Source organism: Gopherus flavomarginatus, chromosome 3, assembly GCF_025201925.1.
Source record: "Gopherus flavomarginatus isolate rGopFla2 chromosome 3, rGopFla2.mat.asm, whole genome shotgun sequence".
In the NCBI taxonomy this organism is placed as follows: domain Eukaryota; kingdom Metazoa; phylum Chordata; order Testudines; family Testudinidae; genus Gopherus; species Gopherus flavomarginatus.
The window spans coordinates 141,713,225-141,731,002 of NC_066619.1; the positions used below are offsets into that span (position 1 = coordinate 141,713,225).

General features: G+C 45.3%; 1 long non-coding RNA gene across 1 annotated transcript in view; it reads left to right on the forward strand.

Annotated features, from left to right (window-relative positions):
• The first annotated feature begins 6,908 nt into the window (after positions 1-6,908).
• The window catches only part of LOC127048499 (uncharacterized), a 60,572-nt gene continuing 49,702 nt past the window's right edge, over positions 6,909-17,778 (forward strand). The window contains exon 1 of the long non-coding RNA XR_007773696.1: positions 6,909-6,994. This is a non-coding gene — a long non-coding RNA (uncharacterized LOC127048499). The remainder of the gene's footprint in view (positions 6,995-17,778) is intronic.

Genomic DNA, 17,778 nt, shown 5'->3' on the forward strand with positions numbered 1-17,778 from the left:
ACTTTCCAGGAGCTGCCTGAGGTCTGTGCCACCTGGAGCCCACAGCCTGAACCCCCTCTTGCACCCAAATGCCCTGCCCTAGCTCAGGATTTCATCCCAGACTCAAACTACCTCTCAGAGCATGCACCTTGCACCCCCTCCCGCACCCCTCTGCCCCAGCCCAGACCCCCCTCCTTCACCCAAACCCCTCATCCCTGGGCCCACCCCAGAGCCAGCACCCCCAGCTGGAGCCCTCAGCCCTCCCATATCCCAACCCCCTTCCTCAGCCCAGTGAAAGTGAGCAAGCTTGTGAAGCTCCCAGGTTAAAAAAAGCTGCACTGCCTTTTCACAGCAAGCACAAAGGAAGCCAGTCCCCTTTCGGAGGCACCTTCCACTGCCAGCCACCAAGCCAAAACACAGCCAGACCCTTCAGTGACAAAGCTACTTAACGAAAAGCAACAGGCTACTTCATTTAAATGAACGGGCAATTACGTTTGCAAAGAAGCCAACATAGGCTTGCCTGAACAGAAACCCCCAAACAAGCAACTGTCTCCTTAAAGAAATTAATAGGCAATTAAAGTAACAAAGAAACCAATATACACTGTGCTGGGAGATGCCTTGGTATGTGGAAAATGAGCGATGGAGTGAGTGGGGGTGGGGCCTTAGGGAAGGGGTGGGGCTGGGGGCAGGGCAAAGGTGTTCGGTTTTCTGCCATTAGAAAGTTGGCAATGGCAACCCTAGCTGGTGCTCAGGGATCTGGGCCCGGAAACTTGCCTCAGCTCTGAGCCACCACAGCAACCCAGGGCTGCTTTGATTCTTGCGTGAGCCCAGCTGGGAAATTCTCAGGGCAGCAGGAAGCAGAGGGGCTGGGATAAACGTGACTCAGCCGGGCTCTGTGTGATTGCCCTGCTCTGCTGCGGCTCTCTGCCCAAAGGGGATTGGCCCTGAAGCCAATGGCTGGGCCATCCCTGCAGTGATCCTGGCCAGCCCAGCCACCAAGGAGCTGGGATCCCTGCTTGGAAATCTTACATGTTGCCACCAGGACACCCCAGCAGTGCAGCCGGAGCTCCCGGCTCCGATTCTAGCAGAAAGCTACCCTGGCTACTGGAAGGCAGCAGTGCCATCTGCAGCCAACCCGATCCATGAGCCTGGCTGAAACCGCCCTACTCCTTGTCAGCCAGGTGCAGAGTCTGCAGTATCCCACATCGGCTCGCTGAGCTGCAACAGACCTGGATCCTATGGGGGAAAAGCCCTGGAAGGAGACTGCTTCAGATGTTCTTATAGCCCGTGAATCACACTGCGGGACAGGAGGGGATTCAGAGATAAGCACAGCCGCGAAAATGTGGCGTCTCATATATGCAGTCTTGGTTTTGAATCATAAAACGGAGTTAAGGTATCAGAACAGGGGATGCTAAGAACGTAAATCCCGTAGCTTCCTGCCCACAGTCAGAGCTGTGTATTTACCCTCACAGCAATCACAGTTAGGGGCAAAGTTAGTCATTTCCTCCCCTCCCTGCAGCTGAGGATTTCTATGGAAGCTGAGACTCCAGGTCTGGCTCAAGGCAATCCCTGGGAGCACATAGTAGGAGGTGGGAAATGTGCAGCGCAGACCACAGATATCACATTATTACTTTGTTAGTTTACACTAACTCCGAAGCGGTGAGTTGACAGTGAGTGAGTCTTTGTGTCTCTCCAGTACAGGAGCAGTGCAAATGACCAGACATTCAGCTGTAACTTGTGGGAACAGTGACACACCCAAAGAAGAAGCATCTGTGCATAAAAATCAGGACTATATGTTGTTTAGCATCATCAAAAATTAGCTCAATGTTGAGAATTGTGGGTGTGTTTTTTCTAATGATGAAAATACAGTAGGGGGCGCAAAATGCTTGATTCTCCCAGGTGCTGAAATGCCTACTTTTGGCTCTGTATGTCAAACCTCGTTTAAAGCCTGCCTCACTAGGTGAGTCTGAATCTGAAGATACTCTTCCCGTCTCTGCTCAGCAATCCTTCATCTCACAACAGCATCCCATGGTCAACGGACAAAGCCCTCCTGGCAACATCAATTGTGTAGCCATACAGTCACCTTCAGGGTGTGTGTGTCTGGGCCCCCAGTTCCTTCGCCCTTATTCTCAGAGCCCCGTAGTCACTTCTGACCTGCTCAGGGTCACACCTCGCAGGATCATTATTGCCCACATGGATGAGCAGCATGGGGTTATAGTCAGAAGGCTGGATGATCCTTGGCAAGCCCTCTGTAATGTCTCTGATATGGGCACCTCCCAAGATGCTATGTCAGGGAGAGATAGCTCAGTGGTTTGAGCATTGGCCTGCTAAACCCAGGGTTATAAGCTCAATCCTTGAGAGGGGCATTTAGGGATCTAGGGCAAAAATCAGTACCTGGTCCTGCTAGTGAAGGCAGGGGGCTGGACTCAATGACCTTTTGAGGTCCCTTCCTGCTCTAGGAGATAGGTATATCCCAGTCGTGGACCAGGGTCCCAATGTGCGAAGTGCTGTGCGTACACAGAACTCTGAACAAAAGCTGGTCCCTGCACCACTCTAAGGAAGAGAGAGGAACGAGAAATGAGTTTTTAAGACACCTTCTGGGTGATGAAGAAGCAGAGCTAGTCGGAAAGCCTTCCATACTGGAACAGCTCTAAAGCCCCACTGATGCTGCCCTGCTGCCTGAATTCCCTGCTTCTCCAATGCCTGCACTTGACAGCTGGGGGGCTGACTGCATATCCCATGCTGAGCTTGCCAGGGAGAAGTGCTGCTCTGCACAGCACACAAATGGACCCTGTGCCAAAATGGCATGCCTGAACCCTCAGCTGAGAAACACCCATTGGCCTCTCTGTGTCCACATTTCTTTTTTCTTTTAAGAGTTCATCCCCTCCTGCTGAGAGTCTCAAACCCTAATACTATTAATTCTTCTGTAGTATCAACAACACCAAGAGCCTTGGGGGTGCATTTGGGTCATATTGGCACGATTTCTCTGGAGCCAGGAGAGCTAGAAACATTCTCACTTGGCTCCAGGAGCTGAGGTTTTCAGAAAACAGGATAAAATCACGAGAGTTGGCAGCACTGTTCACATTTACTGGGGACTAGGATAGACTCATAGACTTTAGGGTCAGAAGGGACCAATGTGATCATCTAGTCTGACCTCCTGCACAAAGCAGGCCACAGAACCCTACCCATCCACTTCTATAACAAATCCCTAACCTATGTCCGAGTTATTGAAGTCTTCAAATTGTGGTTTGAAGACCTCAAGCTGCAGAGAATACACCAGAGAATCCACCAGCAAGTGACCCGTGCCCCACGCTGCAGAGGAAGGCGAAAAACCTCCAGGGCCTCTGCCAATCTGCCCCGGAGGAAAATTCCTTCCCGACCCCAAATATGGCGATCTGCTAAACCCTGAGCATGTGGGCAAGACTCACCAGCCAGCACCCAGGAAAGAATTCTCTGCAGTAACTCAGATCCCATCCCATCCAACATCCCATCACCAACCACTGGGCATACTTATCTGCTGATAATCAAAGATCAATTGCCAAAATTAAGCTATCCCATCATACCATCCCTTCCATAACCTTATCAAGCTTAGTCTTAAAGCCAGATATGTCTTTTGCCTCCACTACTCCCCTTGGAAGGCTGTTCCAGAACTTCACTCCTCTAATGGTTAGAAACCTTCGTCTAATTTCAAGTCTAAACTTCCTAGTGTCCAGTTTATACCCATTTGTTCTTGTGTCTACATTGGTACTAAACTTAAATAATTCCTCTCTCTTCCTAATATTAATCCCTCTGATATATTTATAAAGAGCAAGCATATCCCCCCTCAGCCTTCTTCTGGCTAGACTAAACAAGCCAAGCTCTTTGAGTCTCCTTTCATAAGACAGGTTTTCCATTCCTCGGATAATCCTAGTAACCCGTCTCTGAACCTGTTCCAGTTTGAATTCATCCTTCTTAAACATGGGAGACCAGAACTGCATGGGTGAGGTCTCACCAGTGCCTTATATAACGGTACTAACACCTCCTTATCTTTGCTGGAAATACCTCGCCTGATGCATCCTAAAACCGCATTAGCTTTTTTAACGGCCATATCACATTGGCGGCTCATAGTCATCCTGTGATCAACCAATACTCCAAGGTCCTTCTCCTCCTCTGTTGCTTCCAACTGATGTGTCCCCAATGTATATCTAAAATTCTTATTATTAATCTCTAAGTGCATGACCTTGCACTTTTCACTTTCCCCTAACCCTAACCCTAACCATGTCCTCTGAGGTTGTACAACATCTAGCACAATGGGGCCCTAATCTGGCTGCAGCCTTGCAATGCCATTGCAACAAATCCCAAAGAACCCAAACCATGGGCTGTGTGGGGGCTGTTAAGCCCCGGCTTGTGGCAAGGGGGTCAGGAGGGTCTCCCCAGTGGCATTGCTCACAGACACTGTACAAGCACTGAAGAAGAAGAACAGTAGCCGGCCATAGGGAGAAAGTCAGGCTGGAGCAGCCGGCAGTAGAGATGATTACAGCATTCAGCAGTGTAGGTCTGGCAGCACTCCAGTTAACAGCAATGAGGTGGCAGGAAAGCAATTTAAAGCTATCAGTCAGTGAATTGCAATATGCTGGCAATCCATCAGCAGGCCAGAGAGCTGGCAGGCTGGACACTAGGCTTCATTCCTCACTTGCCAGCCTTTGCCACACTAGGAACTTTTCTCACAGCTTTCTCATTGCTGCTGCACTTGTTCAGCTCCCTGATGTCAGCAACATGCGGGAGCTCTCCTGGCAGCCAGTGGCTGGATTCTTGTGCATTTACAGCCAAGGCCAGAAAATGGGAAGTAACTAATGGCCCAATCCTGCTCATCTGACTCTGGCTAGTAGACTCGTCCATCTACATGGGGCTGTTGTGTTGTGGGAGGAATGGGATTTGGCCAGGATGTCCCCACTAAGAAACCTCAGGTGCTTAGTTAGCAACCTGGCTGGGATACATCTAGTTCAATCTGGAAAAGAGATCCCGGAGGCCAAATTCAGGTTACTAGATAAGAAATCAAAGTCCAAGACCTCCACATTAGCATTCTCTGAAATGCTTCCAGTTCCATGTGCAGGGCCAGTTAGACAGGAAGAATTACCGTCACAATGCCTGGATGAGATGATAGTGTTGGGAGAAGAGATTTAGGTTTATTAGGAACTGGGGAACCTTTTGCGAAAGGAGAACCTTATACAGGAAGGATGGACTCCACCAAAACCAAAACAGAACCCATCACACTAGCATTTAACTTCGAAAAAGGGGAACTGCACAAAAATGAGGAAGCTACTTAAATGGAAATTAAAAGGAACAGTCACAAGAGCGAAATGCCTGCAAGCTACATGGAAACTTAAAAAACACCATTAATAGAGGGTAAAGTAATTGTAAATCCCAAACAAAAGAAAATAGTAAGGGGACCAAAAAATAAAGAAAAGCCATGATGGCTAAACAAAATAGTAAAAGGGATGGCTAGTGATAAAAAAACATCTAAACATTGGAAGTCAAACCCTACTGAGGAAAATAGAAAGGAGCATAAATTCTGGCAAGTCAAATGTAAAAGTATAATTAAACAGGCCAAAAATAATTTGAAGAGCAATGAGTAAATGATAAAAAGAAATGCTGCGAGTTTTTGTAAGTACATCAGAAATAGGACGCTTGCAAAACAATCAGTGGAGCTATTGGACAATCGAGGTGCTAAAGGAGCACTCAAGGAAGACAAGGCCATTGTGGAGAAGCTAAATGAATTATTTGTGTCAGTGTTCACTGCAGAAGATGTGAAGGAGATTCTCACACCTGAGCCATTCTTTTTAGGTGAAATCTGAGGAACTGTCCTAGATTGAAGTGTTTCTAAAAGAAGTTTTATAACAAATTGATAAAGTTAAATTGATAAAAGCAGCAAAGAATCCTGTGGCACCTTATAGACTAACAGACGTATTGGAGCATGAGCTTTCGTGGGTGAATACCCACTTCGTGGGATGCATGTAGTGGAAATTTCCAGAGGCAGGTATAAATACGTAAGCAAGAAGCAGGCTAGATATAAAGAGGTTAGTTCAATCAAGGAGGATGAGGCCCTCTTCTAGCAGCTAAGGTGTGAAAACCAAGGGAGGAGAAACTGGTTTTGTAGTTGGCAAGCCATTCACAGTCTTTGTTTAATCCTGAGCTGATGGTGTCAGATTTGCAGATGAACTGAAGCTCAGCAGTTTCTCTTTGAAGTCTGGTCCTGACGTTTTTTTGCTGCAGGATGGCTACCTTTAGATCTGCTATAGTGTGTCCAGGGAGATTGAAGTGTTCTCCTACAGGTTTTTGTATATTGCCATTCCTAATATCTGATTTGTGTCCATTTATCCTTTTCCGTAGGAACTGTCGAGTTTGGCCGATGTACATAGAAGAGGGGCATTGCTGGTATATGATGGCGTATATTACATTGTTGGACGTGCAGGTGAATGAACCGGTGATGGTGTGGCTGATCTGGTTAAGTCCTGTGATGGTGTCACTGGTGTAGATATGTGGGCAGAATTGGCATCGAGGTTTGTTGCATGGATTGGTTCCTGAGCTAGAGTTACTATGGTGCGGTGTGCAGTTACTGGTGAGAATATGTTTCAGGTTGGCAGGTTGTCTGTGGGCGAGGACTGGCCTGCCACCCAAGGCCTGTGAAAGTGAGGGATCATTGTCCAGGATGGGTTGTAGATCCCTGATGATGCGTTAGTGGGGTTTTAGCTGGGGACTGTATGTGATGGCCAGTGGAGTTCTGTTGGTTTCTTTCTTGGGTTTGTCTTGCAGTAGGAGGCTTCTGGGTACACGTCTGGCTCTGGTGATCTGTTTCCTTATTTCCTCGTGCGGGTATTGTAGTTTTGAGAATGCTTGGTGGAGATTTTGTAGGTGTTGGTCTCTGTCTGAGGGGTTGGAGCAGATGCGGTTGTACCTCAGTGCTTGGCTGTAGACAATGGATCGTGTGGTGTGTCCGGGGTGGAAGCTGGAGGCATGAAGGTAGGCATAGCGGTCAGTAGGTTTTCAGTATAGGGTGGTGTTAATGTGACCATCACTTTTTTGCACCGTGGTGTCTAGGAAGTCTACCTCCCATGTAGGTCCAGACTAACACGGCTACCCCTCTGATACTTAAATTGATAAGTTACCAGGCCCAGATGGTATTCTCCCAAGAGCATTGAAATCAGCCTCTGTACCAGATGGCTGGAGAATAGGTAATATAGCATCAATTTTTAAAAAAGGCTCCGGGGCAATACTTATAATTACAGGTCAGTAAGCCTAACTTCAGTACTATGTAAATTGGTTGAAACTATAGTAAAGAACACGGACACATAGGTGAACATGATTGGTTAGGGAAGAGTCAACATGACTTTTGTAAAGGGAAATCATGTTCTACCAATCTATTAGAATTCTTTGAGGGGTCAAAAAACATGTGGACACGGGTGATCCAGTGGATATAGCATATTTAGATTTTCAGAGAGCCTTTGACAAGGTCCCTCACAAAACCTGTTAAGCAAAGTAAGCTCTCATGGGACAAGAGGGAAGATCCTCTAATGGATCAGTAACTGGTTAATAGGAAACAAGGGTAGGAATAAATGACCAGCTTTCACAGTGGAGAGAGGTAAATAGCAGAGTATCCCAAGGATCTATACTGGGACCAGTGCATGAGTATTGTACAGTGCTAACTAATGTTACTCACTTCTGTCTTCCCCATGACCACTCTAGGCACCAGCAAACCAAGCACGTGCGGCACAATTTCAGGGGCAGCATTCCAGCAACCCTTTTTTTTTTTTTTGCTTCGGCAGTTGCACTCCCGTAGGTTGGTTATTTGTGTGTGTGTGTGTGTCTTTCTTTTTTTTCTTGAGTGGCAAAAAACTTAGAGCCAGCCCTGATGACCACTCCCTGCAAGATGTCTGTGTTGGTCAACATATTTAGGAATGATCTGGGAAAAGGGGTAAACAGGGAGGTGGTAAAGTTTGCAGATGATACAAAACTACTCAAGATAGTTAAGTCCACAGCTGACTCCCAAGAGTTACAAAGGGATCTCTTAAAACTAGGTGACTGGGCAACAAAATGGCAGATGAAAGTCATTGTTGATAAATGCAAAGTAATGTACATTGGAAAACAATCTCAACTATACCTACAGAAAGATGGGGTTTAAATTAGCTGTTACCACTGAAGGAAGAGCTTATGCAGTCAAAATGGATAGTTCTGTGAAAACATCTGCTCAATGTGCAGTGGCAATCAGTGTTAGGAACCGTTAGGAAAGGGATTCATAATAAGGCAGAAATCAAAGTCACTATATAAATCTATGGTGTGTGTTTACCTTATATACAGCATACCGTTTTGGTGGCACCATCTCAAATTGGAAAAGGTACAGAGAAGGGCAACACAAATTACTAGGGTATGGAACAGCTTCCATATGAGGAGAGATGAAAAAGACTAGGACTGTTCAGCTTAGAAAAGAGACAACTGAGGGAGGATATGATAGAGGTCTACAAAATCATGACTGGTGTCAAGAATGTGAATAAGAAAGTGTTATTCACCCCTTCACATAACACAAGAACTAGGGGTCACCCAAGGAAATTAATAGGCACCAGGTTTAAAACAAACAAGGAAGTACTGCTTCACACAATGCACAGTCAACTTGTGGAACTCATTGCCATGTGATGTTGTGAAGGCCAAAGTATAACTAGGTTCAAAAAATAATTAGATACATTAATGGAGGATAGGTCCAAGATGGTCAGAGAGGCAACCCCATGCTCTTGGTGTCCCTAACCCTTTGATTGCCAGAAGCTGGGAGTGGAGAATAGGGGATCTATCACTTGATAATTGCCCTATTCTGTTCATTCTCCCTGATGCTTCTGGCTACTTTTGGAAGACAGGATACTTGGCTAGATGACTTTTGGTCTGACCCCATAGGGGCATTCTTATGTTCCCTAAATGGAAAGCCATTGTCAGAAGGAAGACCTGTAAAACTGCTGTTTTCACAGCAATGCTCTGCTTTTTTAAGGTAACTTAGCTATCGATAGATGCAGTATTATGCAGAAAGGGAAGTCTGAAGTGCCCTTTATTCAGTTGGTGTGAACTCCTACAGCAGATGGATGTTAACAAATCAATTTAAAGTGACTGGTTGCAGCCAATCATTCAGCCAGCAAGGAACAGTGACAATTTTCATTTGCAGCATTTCCTGTGAACACATGGAATTGTTCTATAAAAATACACATACTCAGGCTTATCTTACTAAGTCTCACACCAGTGATAAGAAAAGGTGGCATGGGGCAGTGAAGCTAGGTGCTCCTGAAGACCATGACACTTGCCATCTGCTTCTTCTGCAGGGGAAAGATTGACCACTGACTTGAAATTGTGCTTGTGAAGGAAGTGTTGTAGCTCCTCTGATGAGGAGCTCAATTGCTCTAAGAGATTTATTTTCCATTCATTGCAGTGAGTCAGTTCATCCAGCCTCAGCCAATCACAAATGCCTTCATTTGTAAACGACAGTGAGAAAGGCCGAATCGTCCATGTTGAATCTAATAGATGCTTCTCCCAGGAAATGAAGTAAAGGTTGCAGCTCTGCTCCAGTGACTATGAGTCAGGCATGAGTCATAGCTCCCTTGGAGGGCAGATGGATATACATTGCTGATAAGAAATGAAGAGCACAAAGCTTGGGATTAAAAGGTTATCACCAGAAGGAGAAGCTAAAAAAAAAATAAAGCAACATACCATGAACCCTGTTCTGTGACCGACAGAATGCATTAGATGGAATTTACAGAGATGTCATCTTTTTCCTTTGAACTTCCATTGTGTCAGTAATAATTCCTAACCAACAGATGAAAACACCCACTTAAACTGAAGCAGAGTATAACTGTATTTACATCATCTTGACATGCCTTCCTCAAGACAGTGCTGCACTTAGCTAAGCATAAAATACATTTTTATAACTTTGATTTTATTGGGCATCTGGACACAGTGACTTAGAGTCAGATTCACTTCTGAGCTACCAAATAGTTATTGTAGAATGACAGGTAACATAGCAACTCTATTGATTAACTCATGTTAAAACATTGAGAAATACTGTTATCATCCAAAACACTTCCTCTGTAAAATACACCAAATTAAAAAGTCACCAGTATTCAAGATAGAAATGTGATACAAATGTATAAGGGGGTGGGTAGTTAATCACTGGAACAACTTGTCAAGGGATGTGGTGGATTCTCGATCACATCCACCAACACTGGATTCCTTGTAAAAGAAATAAGCTAGTTCAGTTACAAGTTACAAGGCACAATGCAGGAATCACAGAGTGACATTCTCTGGCCTGTGTTCTGCTGGAGGTCACATCAGATGACCAGATAATGGTCCCTTCTGGCCTTAAAAATCGATGAATCTCTGGAAAAAGAGCAATTCCACCACATACAATTTGTCTATAAAATGAGCTACAGGAGAACAGGCCTCATCTGTTTAGATAGTGGTGTTTGAGTTATGTACTCAGCGATGGCTCAGCTGATATCCTGCTTGAGTCTAGACATCCACAAAAGGGGATTTTAAATTAGGGAGCACTGGTGATGGGAGCGGTGTATTAGCATTAATTGTGCTTGATTTAATGTAGCTAATCTTGTCCTAGTGTAGCTAGACCTTGATTTTCACATCATGACATGTTTACCATTTGGAGGTTAAGCCAGGTATTTGCAGCATGTGTTTGCTCCCGAGTGCTAGAATGCTGTCGTGTCTTATAGAAATCAGGCATAGTTTACTCTTGCAACTCTACAGCTTATGGAAAGCAAATGTCATTGGTTCTCTTTAGATTACTATGAGCTGATGCTGTGCTCAGAGATTCTGTTGCTCACAACTGCATTGTGTACCTAATCCATTAATCTTCAATTTGTATTTATTTGTATCACAGTAGCACCAACTGTGCAAACATATAGCAAGAGTGAGCTCTTGCCCTCATCTGTAGGAGCTCATCATGTAAACATTCACTCCAGTCAGCCTAGAGACATTCTCCTCCCCCACTCACCTGTGGGCACAACAGTTTTTTGGACAGGTATGTACAATATGCTTAGTTTTTTCACTGTCACCATCCTGGAAAGGGCCAGGGAGTGGCTATTTTTGCCTTGGCCAGTAAACCTCAGCAATAGTTTTCCAAGGCTGATTTAGGACCTGAATGAAGGATAGTGTTTTGAATGTCTGCCTTGCTCTGTAGTATGTTGTGAGAGCTGAGGCTAAGCACATTACTACGCCAGCCCCTGTATGAACCAGGACTGGTTAACCACCATCCTGCTGGGATGGTTTGCTCCCAGCTCTGCAATAGCACTGTTACAGAAGGGGTTCGTGCAGCTCTCTGGTGAAGCAGGAGGATAAGGCATTCCATTAAAAGGTACGGATCAACAACAGCTGGCAGACAAGGCTCAAGGAGTCTCCTCATGCATCTGTGCAGAGGCAACCAGAGTGTGTCTGCCTGGCTTGCTATTTACACTGCCACTCAGTGACCAAAGCAGGCATGTCTGCATGGGCTGGGGCACAGCCTGCTCTCTCCAAGCCAGAGCAAGAGACATGCCACCTGCCCTGGTGTGCAGTTAGCACATACTGGCTCTTTTCTAACAGTGCAGCAAGCACATGCTGCCCTCAGCACTCACAGGATCAATGGAAATACACCCACTTATGCCAGGCCTGAATTTGGCCCACTATGCCTGCTCCTGGCCTCTGCAGTTATAAAGCCTCCAGCCGCTGCGCTCCAAGTGCTGCACTTCACCCTTCCCCTGCCCCATGCATCCCTCATGCCCAATACAGTACTGGTTCTAAAGGCTTTCCCCAAATCCTTATGTTGCAACTCCAGACCAACATGGCCCTTTGAACAGGAGCTGGGAGGGAGACAGGGCAATCTGGTTTAACCTATGCATGCTCTGAGGGCGAGAAGGAAAGCGTACGGGTGTGTTGGGACTATTCAGATCTTTTGCATTTATAGACTCATAGACTCATAGACTTTAGGGTCAGAAGGGACCAATATGATCATCTAGTCTGACCTCCTGCACAAAGCAGGCCACAGAACCCTACCCATCCACTTCTATAACAAACCCCTAACCTATGCCTGAGTTATTGAAGTCTTCAAATTGTGGTTTGAAGACCTCAAGCTGCAAAGAATCCACCAGCAAGTGACCCATGCCCCATGCTGCAGGGGAAGGTGAAAAACCTCCAGGGCCTCTGCCAATCTGCCCTGGAAGAAAATTCCTTCCCGACCCCAAATATGGCGATCAGCTAAACCCTGAGCATGTGGGCAAGACTCACCAGCCAGCATGGCTGTACAGACTATAAAGCCAGGAGGGACCATCAGATCATTTTGTCTGTCCTCCTGTGTAAGACAGGCCAGAGAATTTAATCTTGGCTAAAGCATTTCTTCCAGAAGTACATCCAGTCTTGATCTGAAGATTTCAAGAGATGGAATCACCACCACACCTGGTAGCTTGTGCTAACGGTTGATCACCTTCACTGTTGAAAATGTGGGCCTTATTTCTCATTTGAATATCTTTGGCTTTAACTTCCAGCCACTGGTTGTTGTTCTCCCTTCTCTGATAGATTAAAGAGCCTTGTAGTAGTCGGTATTCAGCCCTCTCAGAAAGATCTTGGGAGAAGCAGTGAGGCAGGCTGCAAAACAGTTCTTCAGAAACAGAAAAGTCCAGAAGTATTCTAGCCAAAAACAACTTCCCAAGGCTGCTATCGTACTTCAAGATGGTGAATAATTGACCTCAGCAGAGGAGAAAAAACATCATCTCTTCTTCCCTCCGGCAAGCTCCAGTGCCCTGGGACATCGCTCTTCTGAGTCATTCTGAAAGCATTTTTCCAAACACTACTCTCTAACTTGGTTACATAGTTCTTCTTTCACTTAGACTTTTAAACAACCTCTTCTGTTCATGTCCTGTAGTTACAGAGACTTCACTCTGTTGTTCTGAATCAGCAATCATCAGCTTAGTTCTCTCTTGGCTAAAGCAAGTCACAGTCCTGGTACTCTTTGTTTTTATTAATTTTTCAGTCTAGCAGCTGATGCACCGGAGTGTTAATAAAGCCAGGATGGGATTTGACTTGTGCAGTCACCAGCACATTATTTTAATCTTCTGAGGTTTATCCTACTTATGGCAAAAGTGAGCAATGTAATTTTTAGAAAAATAAAATGAACACAAAATAGATAACTTGTTCTGTTCTTTCCATTTCCCCCTATTGAGCATTTGGTTTCTAATGCATATAGCTGAAGCACTGTTAACTGTAACAAAAATAAAAGACAAAGCAGGATCTTGTTTTATAACTGGTAGAACTGTCTGTCTCTATGGTTTTTCCACAGCATCCACTGCTAAAGTATCTAAGTACTTCCCAGGTACATGATATCTGCATTGCCAGTTCCTACTGCATTCATGGAGCTCCCTGCTCTCGCTCTTTCTGTATAAACTGTGTAAAGCTATTTTTTGAAGGAGGGTCTTGCAGTATGCCCTGTAAGTGGACTAGTCTCATTTTGTTTGGAAGCTAATTCCACAGCCAGAATCCTTCTACCAAGAGCTCTTGGCATCTGGGTCTCACATGCTTCATCCTGGGCTGTGTATGATACATTATTTTGACAACGCAGCCATCTTGACAGGTCACAGATGGCGATATGGTCATTGATGTAGTTAGGTTTCACCCATTGCTGCTGCTGATGTTCAGGATCGAGGTCTTGAACTGGAAGTGGAAGCTAAGTGGTAGCCAGCAGGGGCGATGTATTTCAGGAGTTCCTGCAATGCCTCCACTTCACTTCCAGATGCAGGGAGTTGCAGGGATCTAACCCAGAGGTGGTAAAACAGTGATCACTGTATCCAGTCCTCATCTGAGGGGAAGGGGAAACATTCCCTAGCCAGATGAAGTTGGAAGCTGGCTTTAATTTCAAAGGTTGCCCAGCTCTGAGGCTCCCTTTTAGACAGTAGTGTACATGTCTGTCATAAACAGATAGTTAAGGGTTAATGCCTCTTTTACCTGTAAAGGGTTAAGAAGTTCACCTAGCCTAGCTGACACCTCACCGGAGGAATCAATGGGGGGAACAAAACGTTTCAAAAGGAAGGAAGGAAGTTTCCTTTGTTTAGTCAGTCTCAGTTTCAGCTGGAGTGAAAAAGATCAAGGAACCAGCCTCTTATCAGAGTAGTAAGTTTTAGTGAAGGAAATAAATAGGTTTATGTTTATGTTTTTGTAACTTCTCTTGTGCAATTAGAAGAAAAATCAAATTGAGTATTTGGGTATTTTCATCAGTGTAATTAAGTTTTTGCCCAGGAGAACATCCTCTGTGTTTTGAATCTGTTATCTGTAAGAGTAGCTGGTATGCTAATCTCTCCCAGAGGGTTTTCTTTTACTTTTCTTTTCTTTAATTAAAAGCCTTTTTTGTTAATACCTGATTGATTTTTCCTTGTTTTAAGATCCAAGGGGGTTGGATCTGGATCCACCAGGAGTTGGAGGGAAAAAGGAGGGGGGATGGTTAATTTCCCTTTGTTTTAAAATCCAATGGGTTTGGATCTGTGTTCACCAGAAAATTGGTGAAGTGTCTCACAGCTACTCAGGGAAGGAAAATAGTACTTGGGGGTGGTGGCAGCCAAACCAGATCTAAGCTGTTAATTGAGCTTAGAGCTTCTCATGCAGGTCCCTCACATCTGTACCCTAAAGTTTAGAGTGGGGAAGGAACCTTGAAATGGTGGTAGTGGTGGGATTTTTTAGGAACCAAAAGCCAGATTTTTTTTTCCTCCTTTGAGATGCTGGGGAAGCAGTGAAGGAGAGATACACTGAAGGCAAAGAAATAAGAGATTCTAACAGAGGGCTTTTTATTAAAAGGGAAGCTCCAGCTGTGATCACTGGAGGGTCATTAACATATTGCCAAGGCAAGTAACAAAAACGTTTTTTACTTGTTTTTTTCTAAAGAGTCACATTACAGTAACCAAAGATTCCAAGCTGTTTCCCCCCCGCCGCCCCCACCCAGATAGCTAAGGTAGACCAGGGCGAAAATGTCAGGCAAAGAAAAAAAAACATACAACAGCAGCTAAAATTAGCCAAACTCCAGGGCTGAGGCTGCACACAAAAGAGCTATGGAGGAAAGGGGAAAAAAAAGAAAAAGGCAAAGAAAATGCCCATAAAAGAGCTATGGAGGAGAAACACAAAGAGATGGAGGCAAAAAAAAAAAAAGAGATGGAGGAGAGGGAAAGAGAGAGAAAGCATGAACTGGAATTAGCAAGGGCTAAACAGGATGCACCAGCCAACCCTAACAACGCTTCTCCAGGTACCACTTCCCATCCCAGAAAATTCCCCATCTACAAGGCAGGTGATGACACTGAGGCCTTCTTAAAAATTTTTGAAAGGACCTGCCTTGGGTACAGCATATCTACAGACCAGTACATGATAGAGCTGAGGTCACAGCTCAGTGGACCCTTAGCAAAAGTGGCGGCTGAAATGCCTAAGGAACGCATGAACAATTATAAACTTTTTCAAACCAAGGCCAGAATCAGAATGGGGCTAACACCTGAGCATGCCCGTCAGCGGTTCAGAGCCCTAAGGTGGAAACCAGATGTGTCATTTACCCAACACGCCTATGTCATAAACAGATAGCTAAGGGTTAATGTCTCTTTCACCTGAAGCACCTGACCAGAGGACCAATCAGGAAACAGGATTTTTTCAACTCTGGGTGGAGGGTTTTTTGTGTGTGAGTCTTTTGTTCTGGGTCTTCTGCCGGAATCTCTCTCAGCTATGAGAAGGATTTCTATTTCCTGCTTTCTAATCTTCTGTTTACAAGTTGTGAGTATAAATATAGTAAGACAGTAAGGTTTCTATTGTTTTCTTTGTATTTACATGGATATAATTGCTGGAGTGCTTTGAATTGTATTCTTTTTGAATAAGGCTGTTTATTCATATTTCTTTTAAGCAATTGACCCTGTATTTGTCACCTTAATACAGAGAGACCATTTGTATGTATTTTTCTTTCTTTTTTATATAAAGCTTTCTTTTAAGTCCTGTTGGAGTTTTTCTTTACTGAGGAACTCCAGGGAATTGAGTCTGCAGCTCACCAGGGAACTGGTGGGAGGAAGAAGTCAGAGGGAAATCTGTGTGTGTTAGATTTACTAGCCTGACTTTGCATTCCCTCTGGGTAAAGAGGGAAGTGCTTTTATTTCCAGGACAGGAATTAGAAAGGGTGGACTCCCTCTGCTTAGATTCACGGAAGTTGCTTCTGTGTCTCTCTCCAGGAGCACCTGGAGGGGGGGGGGGAAGGGAAAAGGTTTATTTCCCTTTGCTGTGAGACTCAAGGGATTTGGGTCTTGGGGTCCCCAGGGAAGGTTTTTGGTGGGACCAGAGTGCCCCAAAACACTCTAATTTTTTGAGTGGTGGCAGCAGTACCAGGTCCAAGCTGGTAACTAAGCTTGGAGGTTTTCATGCTAACCCCCATATTTTGGACGCTAAGGTCCAAATCTGGGACTAAGTTATGACAGCCTACCACATTGGAAAGAATTGGGATGCCTGGATATCAGGAGCAAGTGCTGAATCTCTGGAAGAGCTGTCCCTCCTGATCCAAATGGAACAGTTCTTAAAGGGTGTTCCTGAGAAAATAGAAAGGTACATCCTAGATGGGAAGCCCAAAACTGTAAGCGAGGCGGAGGAGATTGGAGCCAAATAGGTGGAAGTGGAAAAAGAGAAAAAAACTACTAGCAATTGAAGCAAATATCAGAGGGGGCAAACCGAAACCAAATCCTATCACCGGGGGCAACCCAAGCCCCCACCAACAACCCAAGGAAAGCCCCAGACACCTTATTGTCCCACCTCACCAGTCTCCAGCAACCCACCTTGGCCCAGTGACCAGTCAGCTGGGCCATGTTTTAAATGTAATGAACTGGAAATGTAATGAAAAGATCCACTGCCCCCAAAACCCCAGCCAATTACAGTTCATTATGCCACAATCACACCAAAGATCCCCAGGCCCAGATGCCTCTCAAATAACCTCGAAGTGAAGCAAAAGCTTAAAAGTGGGCGAAAAAAAGGTTATCGCGTAAAGAGACACTGGGGCAGAAGTGTCAGTTATCCACTAATCCTTAGTGAATCCCCAATTCATCAACCCAAAGGCCCAAGTGACAATTCACCCATTCATGTCAAAATCTTTAAACTTGCCTCCAGCTGAGTTGCCTGTCCAGTACAAAGGCTGGTCTGAAATGTGGACTTTTGCAGTCTATGACAATTATCCCATCCCCATGCTACTGGAGGAAGACTTGGCCAACCATGTGAAGCGGGCCAAGAGAGTGGGAATGGTTACACGCAGCCAAGCCAGGCAAGATTCCACACCCATCCCTGTTCCTGAGCCGTCCACCAGGGCCCCGTCTGTGTTACCAGAGACCCAAACAAAGGTGGCGGAACCGGATCTTCTACCCATAAAGGCTACAGCCGTAGTAAATCCAGTCCCAGTACTGGAACTGGCAAAGCAACCAACACCAGAACCATTGCCAGCACTAACTCCATCACTTGCAAACATATCTACAACTGCAATGCCAGAAGGCACCAGTTGGCCTAAACTGGCAAAAGCTGCAAACAGCCCTACCTAAGAGGCTCAGCCAGAGCCTAAAATATCACATAGTGCACCAGCGGAGAGCGGTTCACAATCAACAAAAACAACCCCATCACCTACATCGCTTCCAGAGGGACCAAGCCCAAGTCCACAGTCTAAGGATGTCTCCAGCATCAAGGAAACAGTCCACGCTGAGCAGAAAGCAGATGACAGCCTTCAGAAAGCTTGGGTGGAGGCACGGAGCACCCCACCGCCTC